Consider the following 10,897-nt stretch of genomic DNA (forward strand, 5'->3'; position numbering starts at 1 on the left):
ACCAGTGGTCACATGATGTTCAGAGAGGCAGATTATGTCAGTTGGGTTTGAAGACTCTAATTCATCTATGCAGATAGTTAATTAATTAATTTTATTTCTCAGTCCTCGAATTCTCTTCAAGCTTCGCTGCTGTCAGACGTTTCGGTGGCTGATCACAGTGCTGTCGTTTTCGCAGCAGCGACGGGGTTCAGTGAATTTCCACGAAATACTTATAAATTATATTCATGAACTTTTATCTTGAATCCATCTATCAGTCAAAACCAGAACAAAATCCCTACAACACTTTTAGAGATTAGCCCGTACATAAAGAGAGAAATGGGCAGGGAACTTTATACTGCGCAAAATAGAAGAAAGAAAAGAAAAACGTAACACCCTTTCGAAACCCCGTACTTGTCTCCCAACCCGACCCCTAAGTTTGAAATTTGGCTCAGACGTGCATACAGCTCTTACATGTAATGGTGTAAACTCATGGCGCCCTGCGACGCCACCCTCGAGCCCAGCGACTATTCAGACAGCAAGGTGTGGACACATGCGAAAAAAGGCCACAGTTTAGAATTTCGTGTAAGGGTGGTTAATGATGTCACATTGGGACGATATTGCACCACAGTTCTGCTCAGTGTCACCATAGACGTATCACACGATGGGAAGGTCGTCACACTCCCCCTTACACGTATGCCATCCCTTCTTGTTACACCCCTGCGATGGGGGTCAGCACTGCGACACCCAGCGTTGAAACCAAGCGGTTTTCTTAAGGGTGGCCGAGAAAAACATTTCTGACACACCACAGCTCAGAACTGATACGACAAGACCTCATGAGGTGGCATAAAGGTCTTCATTTAAACCACTCGTCCCTTGTGGTGCGGAATCCCACGCTTTTCGAGGTCAAAAACTACAGCTCGAAGTACGACGAGCAGCAGGACGACGTTCTTGACAAGGTATGACATTTCTCACACCACATTGACAACTGAAACCTTCTCTAAGGACACTGTGGGACTGCAACCCCACTGAACGTTACCTGACGCCTTTGGACTGCAGTGCTACTGCAGCTTTTGCTCTGCTACATGGGGTGGACTGTTAGGGGTCGTCCAAAATCATTCGGCGAAATATCAACGTGATCCAAAGCTGCAAAGTGTGTTTATGCCTTTTCAGCCTGCTTGATTAGCGACCTCCTCTGGCTTGATCGTGAAAGATTAACACATGCGTGAATGAAATGGCCCAAGAGTCCATCTACCCCCCCCCCCCCCCCAACTCCTCACCCAGTTCGGCAACACTCTTAATGCACCCACACACCTTTGTTGAGCACTTTAAGAGCCTCCTGCTCAGCAAGGAACAAAATTACTTACAGAGACTGCAATAATTTAAGATGTACTTAATTTTACTGATGTTGATGAATTCAGCCATAAACTAAGTACAGCTGTCCACTCACGTCAGGGACAGAGGGGAAAGTAATGCGGCCATGGTGGGGTTCGAAGATGCGAAGGGGGGAATGTTAAATTGTTTGTCTTCCACTACTGACAATTGACAGGCTTGCACGATCAGTCGATCAGCTGCTCTGATATAAATTCTGATGTAGATGTAACATGGATTCGTTAATATCCGTTATAGAATTGGTCGTCTTCAAATATGGCATATATTTGTAGCAAAGAGTATGAAATAAAATTAAGACTATTGTAGCACAATGCAATGAGAAGGAAAAGACATTCAAAATATTTAGTAAACGTTTTGATCGTGTCTCATCTTGCATCATTTATTTAAATATAAGTACAATTACTGTTATTGTGCAGTTAATTATCCTCTCACGAAGATGGCATTTCACTTGGCAATTACAGTGTCACAATTCCAGCGTTATTGCTCATTTCCTAATCTAATTCCCTCAGCAACACCCGACTTAATTCGACTACATTCCATTATCGTCGTTTTGCTTTTGTTGATGTTCATCTTATATCCTCCTTTTAAGACACTGTCCATTCCGTTCAACTGCTCTTCCAAGTCCTTTGCTGTCTCTGACAGAATTACAATGTCATCGGCGAACCTCAAAGTCTTTATTTCTTCTCCATGGATTTTAATACCTCCTCTGAATTTTTCTTTTGTTTCCTTTACTGCTTGCTCAATATACAGATTGAATAACATCGGGGAGAGTCTACAACCCTGTCTCACTCCTTTCCCAACCGCTGCTTCCCTTTCATGCCCCTCGACTCTTATAACTGCCATGGGGTTTCTGTACAAATTGTAAATTGCCTTTCGCTCCCTGTATCTTACCCCTCCCACCTTTAGAATTTGAAAGAGAGTGTTCCAGTCAACATTGTCAAAAGCTTTCTCTAAGTCTACAAATGCTAGAAACGTAGGTTTGCCTTTCCTTATCTTTCTTCTAAGATAAGTCGTAAGGTCAGTATTGCCTCATGTGTTCCAACATTTCTACGGAATCCAAACTGATTTTCCCCAAGGTCGGCTTCTACCAGTTTTTGCATTTGTCTGTAAAGAATTCGCCTTAGTATTTTGCAGCTGTGACTTATTAAACTGATAGTTCGGTAATTTTCACATCTGTCAACACCTGCTTTCCTTGGGATTGGAATTATTATATTATTCTTGAAGTCTGAGGGTATTTCGCCTGTCTCATACATCTTGCTGACCAGATGGTAGAGTTTTGTCAGGACTGGCCCTCCCAAGGCCGTCAGTAGTTCTAATGGAACTCCCGGAGCCTTATTTAGACTCACGTCTTTCAGTGCTCTGTCAAACTCTTCACGCAGTATCATATCTCCCATTTCATCTTCATCTACATCCTCTTCCATTTCCATAATATTGTCCTCAAGTACATCGCCCTTGTATAGACCCTCTATATACTCCTTCCACCTTTCTGCTTTCCCTTCTTTGCTTAGAACTGGGTTTCCACCTGTGCTCTTGATATTCATACAAGTCGCTCTCTTCTCTCCAGAGGTCTCTTTAATTTTCCTGTAAGCACTATCTACCTTACCCCTAGTGAGATAAGCCTGTACATCCTTACAGTTGTCCTGTAGCCATCCCTGCTTAGTCGTTTTGCACTTCCTGTCGATCTCATTTTTGAGGCATTTGTATTCCTTTTTGCCTTCTTCATTTACTGCATTTTTATATGTTCTCCTTTCATCAATTAAATTCAATATTTCTTCTGTTACCCAAGGATTTCTACTAGCCCTCGTCTTTTTACCTACTTGATCCTCTGCTGCCTTCACTACTTCATCCCTTCTACTGTATTTCTTTCCCCATTCCTGTCAATTGTTCCCTTATGCTCTCCCTGAAACTCTGTACAACGTCTGGTTCTTTCAGTTTATCCAGGTCCCATCTCCTTAAATTCCCACTTTTTTGCAGTTTCTTCAAGTTTAATCTACAGTTCATAACCAATAGATTGTGGTCAGAGTCCACATCTGCCCCTGGAAATGTCTTACAATTTAAAACCAGGTTCCTAAATCTCTGTCTTACCATTATATAATCTATCTGAAACGTGTCAGTATCTCCAGGCTTCTTCCATGTATGCAACCTCATTTTATGATTCTTGAACCAAGTGTTAGCTATGATTAAGTTGTGCTCTGTGCAAAATTCTACCAGACGGCTTCCTCTTTCATTTCTTACCCCAATCCATATTAACCTACTATGTTTCCTTCTCTCTCTTTTCCTACTATCGTATTCCAGTCACCCATGACTATTAAATTTTCGTCTCCCTTCACTATCTGAATAATTTCTTTTATCTCATCATACATTTCATCGATTTCTTCATCATCTGCAGAGCTAGTTGGCATATAAACTAGTACTACTGTAGTAGGCATGGGCTTCGTGCCTATCCTGGCCACAATAATGCGTTCACTATGCTGTTTGTAGTAGCTTACCCGCACTCCTATTTTTTTATTCATTATTAAACCTACTCCTGCATTACCTCTATTTGATTTTGTATTTATAACCCTGTAATCACCTGACCAAAAGTCTTGTTCCTCCTGCCACCGAACTTCGCTAATTCCCACTATATCTAACTTTAACCTATCCATTTCCCTTTTTAAATTTTCTAACCTACCTGACCAGTTAAGGGATCTGACATTCCATGCTTCGACCCATAGAACGCCAGTTTTCTTTTTCCTGATAATGACATCCTCTTGAGTAGTCCCCGCCCGGAGATCCGAATGGGGGACTATTTTACCTCCAGAATATTTTACCCAAGTGGATGCCATCATCATTTAATCATACAGTAAAGCTGCATGTCCTCGGGAAAAATTACAGCTGTAGTTTCCCCATGCTTTCAGCCGTTCACAGTACCAGTACAGCAAGGCCGTTTTGGTTAGTGTTACAAGGCCAGATCAGTCATCCCGACTGTTGCCCCTGCAACTACTGAAAAGGCTGCTGCCCCTCTTCAGGAACCACACGTTTGTCTGGCCTCTCAACAGATACCCCTCCATTGCGGTTGCACCTACGGTATGGCCATCTGTATCGCTGAGGCACGGAAGCCTCCCCACTAACAGCAAGGTCCATGGTTCATGGGCATAGTAAAAAAGATTCATTATATTTGGCGCTCAAAACGAGTGGCCGCAACGTAAGAATAAGTGTACGTAAAAAAAATTTAATTCCAATTTCTAATATAAGATTTGTATTTCTATTTCTCTAAGGTAGAAACTCATTCAAATGAATTTTTTGCTCTCTCAACATCATAACTTTCTTCTATAGCATTTTTTTCCTTTGATTCTCTACCAAATGTAAAATCGTAGCTAGTTGTGGTTTAGCTCAGTGATTTTGAAAGGGTGTATTAAGAAAAATCTAATTTTGCAAAAATCGATGTAACATTGCTTCGCATGTGAAGATAGAGAACACAAAATGGCCGATTTGTCAGCGCAATGATAAAAGAACATCGTAATTAGGAAAATTATTTATAGTATTAACATTATTTATTGTTATTTATATATGTGTTCACTGTTAACACACATTCGTGTGACGAATTTTTCCCAGTTTTCCGGAATTTCATATTATGGTCAAAGGCGGTAAAAAAGAGAATCTACCAACTGAAGCCATGGCTTCACCATCAGATTTCGAAAATGAAGCGGTAAATCTAAATGAATCACTCATAGATTTGACTGCAAGTAAGTTAGAAAATCAAACTCCGGACTTGAACATGTCCACCGCAAATTCGGAGATCACACAATATAACGAAAATGGTCGTCCGTCCACTGCAATTAATACGACGGAAGACAGTATTGCGCTTGACCCACTTACTACTTTTCTGAAAAATTTGGAATTACGCGATCAGCGGAAAAAAGAGAGGGAAACATTACGCGATAACAAACGTGATCACTGGGAAAAGAAACAGGAACAAGGAGACAAAGAATTAAAAAATGAAATAAAAACGGAATTAGACAACAGCAGGTCCGAGCTAATGAATATGAAGCAAGCGCATGTACCAATTTTGAGCCAAGTCAATAAACTGGACAGTGATACAGAAAACCTAAAAACTTCGCATTCCGCAGTACAGTCGGATGTGGAAGACTTAAACAACAGCATTTACGAATCTCAAAATAAATAACGGAGAGATTTTGGATGAACAGCTAGAATCTCACAAAAGGCAAATAAATATTGGAATATCCAACTGGATAATCACTGAAGTGACGGGACTGGATGCAAAAATTAATGTTACCGTCGACAACGCTGCGTGCGAGAAGAAATATGTTCCGCCATACAAGCGAATTCAGGCGCCGCGCACAATGCGGAGGCGGGAAATGAACGCTCGCATCCGAAATTTGGAGAAAGCCCTTTCGACGACAATGCACGAAAGACGACATTCGTGAATGAAAGCATTTTCCAAACGCCCGACTTGTCGCCAGCATAATGTAATTACGAAGACGAGCGTATAATGAATTAGTGAAAATCGAGCAAAGTCTACTCAAGCATCGTCGTTTTCAAACATTTGCCGAGGACAAGAAGTCCATTCATCCAATTGTATTTATACTTTAATTCAGGAATGTCTTACCCAGATACTGGTCTGAATGTCAAAAAATTCAGTTCATAATGTCACACATCAATGGTGACGCGGCCATATGGGCCAGTGAAACCTCCGAACCTTGGAACATTTCCTTTCGGTGATCGACTCCTTAGACTTAAGCCAAGAAGACGCAAAATCCTACCAAGCATTCACGAATAGCAGCAACAATTGCCACAGTGTTGATAATCCGAGTGGTAATGGACAGAGTAAACGTAATCAGCACAGAAAAGGGCAATACGACAAAACGAATGTGTCTGGTTACAATAATAATCCAAACCATGCTTCGAATGACGCGAATACCGGTTATGTAGCCAGTAAATAGAACTATGGCGACAGTAACTCTGGAAACACTACGAATCCTAAGCACAAGTTGGAGATGGAAATAATTACCATGACGCTAACCACGATGAAAAGGCACAGTGGAAAAGGCGGAATGGAAATCAATGGAGTAACAACAACAATCCTCCGAACGAGTCAAACACAAATGAACTGAACAAGAACCAATATCCGAGTAGTAATAACGGCAATCAATGGTCAAACCAATAACCAATTTTATGGTTCAGTAACCAGACGCCGAATATAATGCAAGCTGTGCCCATCATTCCAAACACGAACAATCAAAATCATATTGACATTAGTCCTTTTACTGCGGAGCGAGTATGTGAAGTCGGAGAACAATTGAACGCCCTCCTGAGCACAGTCAGATCTATAAGTGGAGGCAACCCCACAATCAACCTCAATGCACTACGTTGCCGACATCAGGGACGAATTATTAGAAGAAGCTAATGTCTGTAAACATGACGATGAATACATGGTGCAAGCTGCAATTATGGTCACTATTAATGGTGTTAGTGTGGAAGCAATCATTGATACTGATACCTCTACAAGTGTCATAAATCAGACCTTGTTCGACCAAATTAATCACATAAAGAGATTACCTTTATTGCCCATGCAAAATTGTCAAGTTTCTGGTGCATTAGGCGCTGCCGCACAGATACTTCAGCAACAGGTGCAGGCCGATCTCTATGTAGAAAACGAGCAACTTATGTACCACTTCTTGCTCATTAAAAATTTATCACTTCCTTGCATCCTGGGATGGGATTTTCGTGGTAGAAATGCAAAGACTGACCTACCTGTGGGAAAATGTATGGTTACAAACAAAGGCAAAAGAAATGCACTACTGTTAATTAGGATACTGTTGTAATGTTAAATTGGTAGGCACAAGAACACTCCACATTTCTAAGGATTCCGAGATGTCAGAATTTCCGCACTTGGAAGATAATAATGCAGCAGTACTTAACGATTCAGCATCAATTGCAGCAAAAGCATCAGAGTCGACCTATCCAAACCAAACACAGAAGGTAGGACTGGCAACTCTCATTGAAAATTATATGCCAATATTTGCTAATAAACCTGGCATCATAAAGGATTTTGTGTATAATATGGAGGTTGCCCCACACGAAACTTTTTGTAGGCAATCATATGACATGCCGTGGAGTAAAAAAGGAAGCTGTAAAGACGGAAATACGTAAGATGTTAGACTGGGGAATAATCGAACCATCGGACTCCCCATATTCTAGTCCTCTTTTAGCAGTATCCAAACTGCTGGTAAGATAAGGTTAGTGCTTGATGCCCGGAACATAAACTAAATTATCATACCAGTCCAAACCGGACCAGAAAAATTTAGAAGAACTTTTGCAGCATTTTCATCACACTTATTTCCTCTCAAGCCTTGACCTCTGATCATCGTACTGGCAATTCCTATTGAGTGAAAAGTCAAGAAAATAGACAGCATTCATTTTTGCTGGACTCAGTTATCAATTCTGTGTTCTGCCCTTAGGCTTGAACGTCAGCGTAGGAGTTTTCATTGCAGCATTACACAAGGTTCTGGGCCCCACGCTACTCGACAAAGTCACAGCATATGTAGACGATTTGTTAATAGCCACTGCTACGTGAGATGAACATGTTGAGATACTGCAGACAATTTTTCGAAAATTCAACAAAGCAGGAATAACTGCCAACCTTGCCAAATCCAAATTTGGGAGGTCGGAGATAAAATTTCTCGGGCACATTATCTTGCCTGAAGGAATCATATCTGAGCCAGGAAAATTAGATACTATTGAACACCTCGCTGCACCAACAACCAAAAAACAGCTAAAGTCTAATCTCGAAGCCGTTTCGTTTTTCCTATGATTCATACAGAATCAATTATTGAATGATGAAAACCTTTGCTTGGATCTGGAATGATCAATGACAAACTGCATTCGAAAAGATAAAAGCAGCACTTGTAAATGTGAAGTTATTGTATCATCCGGACATGCTTTAGGATTTTTGCATTGCAACTGACGCTTCTTTTTGCGGTTCGGGGACGTGTCTGTTCCAAATTGCTAAAACCGAAGAAAAGACAAATATAAAAATAATTGCATTTGCGAGCAGACGATTGTCAGCATGTGAAAGGGCATACACGGTAACTGAACTTGAGACTCTTGCTGTTGTATGGGCCTTAAAGAAGTTTCAATATTGAGTACATGGGAAACATATACGAATACATTGCGACCATCAGTCCCTTAGCTTTCTGCTATCATGTAGATTGTTAGATGCATGACTCACCTGGTGGGCGCTAGTTTTACAAGAGTATTGTCTGGAAATAATGCATCTTAAAGGCAACAAAAACGTGATTGCAGATGCTTTGTCAAAACTTTCACAAGGCCTTACTGAATTTTCCAATTGGATTGAAACATCTGAGAAATTTAGAATCTTAAAAATAGATGTGAAACATTATCACAACCAGTTTCTCCATCTCTGTAAAAATATAAGAACATTACAGGATTCCAACCCCCAGTGCAGAGAGAAACTGCAAACTTTTCAACAAACTCCAAATAATGGTTTTAATAACCACTTCTCTGTATGAATTGACTTCCTTTATCATTGCAATGATGAAAATTCTAGTAACTGGTATATACCTGACAGTCATATAGTAGATCAAATTTGGTATACTCACAGCATCTGGGGACATTACAGAGCCAAAAGTGTGCCAGAAAGCTCCAAATTTATTGTTATTACCCAAATTTACATCGTGCTGCCTTGGACGTTTTGAAAAAATGTGCAACATGTCAAAAGTGCAAACCAAGCAACATAAGCAATCAGATGTTACTGCAACTTATCATACCTTCTAAACCATTACAAACCGTCTCACTGGATGTTACATGCCCTCTACCTACTGGTAGGGGAGGTGTTAAATATGTTATTGCTTTATATCATATTTTTTCGAAATATTTAAATCTTTATCCTGTTTCATATGATATTTTTTCGAAATATTTAATACTGTATCCTGTTCGAACTTCAACCTCGAAGACGATCAGCACAAAAATAGCAAATGATTACATTCCCAATGCTAGCAAACCCAACACCGTAGTTTCTCATAATGCCACATATTTTATGTCGTTCTACTGGAAAAATTCCTTACAGGAAAACGGAATTAACCATACCCTTATATCTTTTTACCACCCACAATCCAATCTGGTGGAACGAATTTTACGAGAATTTAACAGATATATATAAGAACCTACATCCCACATCAACATCTATCAAATGGATAGATTACGTAAAACCCTTTGAGCAAATATATCGACACATTTTATGCCACATGAATTGATGCTTATTGAACCTCCAGACGAGAACTGGATAAAACCTTTACCAGTAATTCACCGTCCAAGGGTATCTCATGAAGATAAAATAAGTGAAACTTTGAAAAACGTACAAAAACATGCCATACAACATTAGAAATATCATGATTCGTGTGTGCACAATGTTATCAAATTCCAAATTGGTGAGAAAGCTCTAGTTAAGAATCATCGCAAATCACCACTCCTTAAGAAACTGAATAAAAAATGGCAGAGATTATACATTGCACCTTTCGTAATAGCAGAAATTCCTCATGAAGGAATCTATTTATTGAAAATATCATTCAGTGACAAAGTCAAGGGACTATACAACGAGATAGATTTAAAAACTATAATGAATGATTATACGTTAGTAGACAAAGTGCTACTTACCCACTTGAAGTAATGACCTTTATTTAAGGAGTATAAGTATTTGTATGTGAGCAACCTTACCAAATATGTGACCTGTACATAGATTTCATGATTTATGTATAACAAATGTGAATTTTTTTCTTTCAGTATTTAGCTTACACGTTTTTCTTTCTGAATTAGTTAAGCAGGTAATTTCATTCAATAATCAAGGATAATTTTTCAAACAGAACTTTTTCAAACATTATTTATTGCTTCAGTGGATATGAATCATTAGTGATGTCATAAATAAAGTTGAAAAAATCATTTAGACTTTCTTTATGAAGTCAATGAGTAAACTCAAACTTTGAATTGCTTGACAAATAGTAAATTCCATTTTTCCAATTACTTTTCAAATAATTTAGATTTTTGTGCTAAGGTGTTATTTGCAATGTATGTATATAAAACCCTAATATAGACGGTCTCTAGGGAATCAAAGATGTTATCTTGCTTAAACTATTAGATTATACATCCTTCTGATGTATATGTGGTAGCCTTTTGGCTAAATTTCGTGCAATTTTAAATTCGTAAGTAGGACGCAGAATCGCAAGATTTTCTCTACTTGGCCAAGCAATGAGTATCATTTGAATGAGAAAGGAAGTTATGCTTTCTTTCCTGTGAATATGTAAATGGTTACGAGTAACTGAATTACGAGTAGTTTATACTTCTAATTTCATTGTAATTCTTTATGGACAGTAATGATGATCTCCTGGTCAGTGACCATTACTGTGAAATTCAGTATATGGACCTCCAACGCGAGTATAAATACGAGTATAAATAAATGTACACAGGCAGCAATGAACTTTCACAGAACTGTGTTTCAAAGAATGCTTAGATA

This window comes from Schistocerca piceifrons, chromosome 7, assembly GCF_021461385.2.
Source record: "Schistocerca piceifrons isolate TAMUIC-IGC-003096 chromosome 7, iqSchPice1.1, whole genome shotgun sequence".
Taxonomy (NCBI): domain Eukaryota; kingdom Metazoa; phylum Arthropoda; class Insecta; order Orthoptera; family Acrididae; genus Schistocerca; species Schistocerca piceifrons.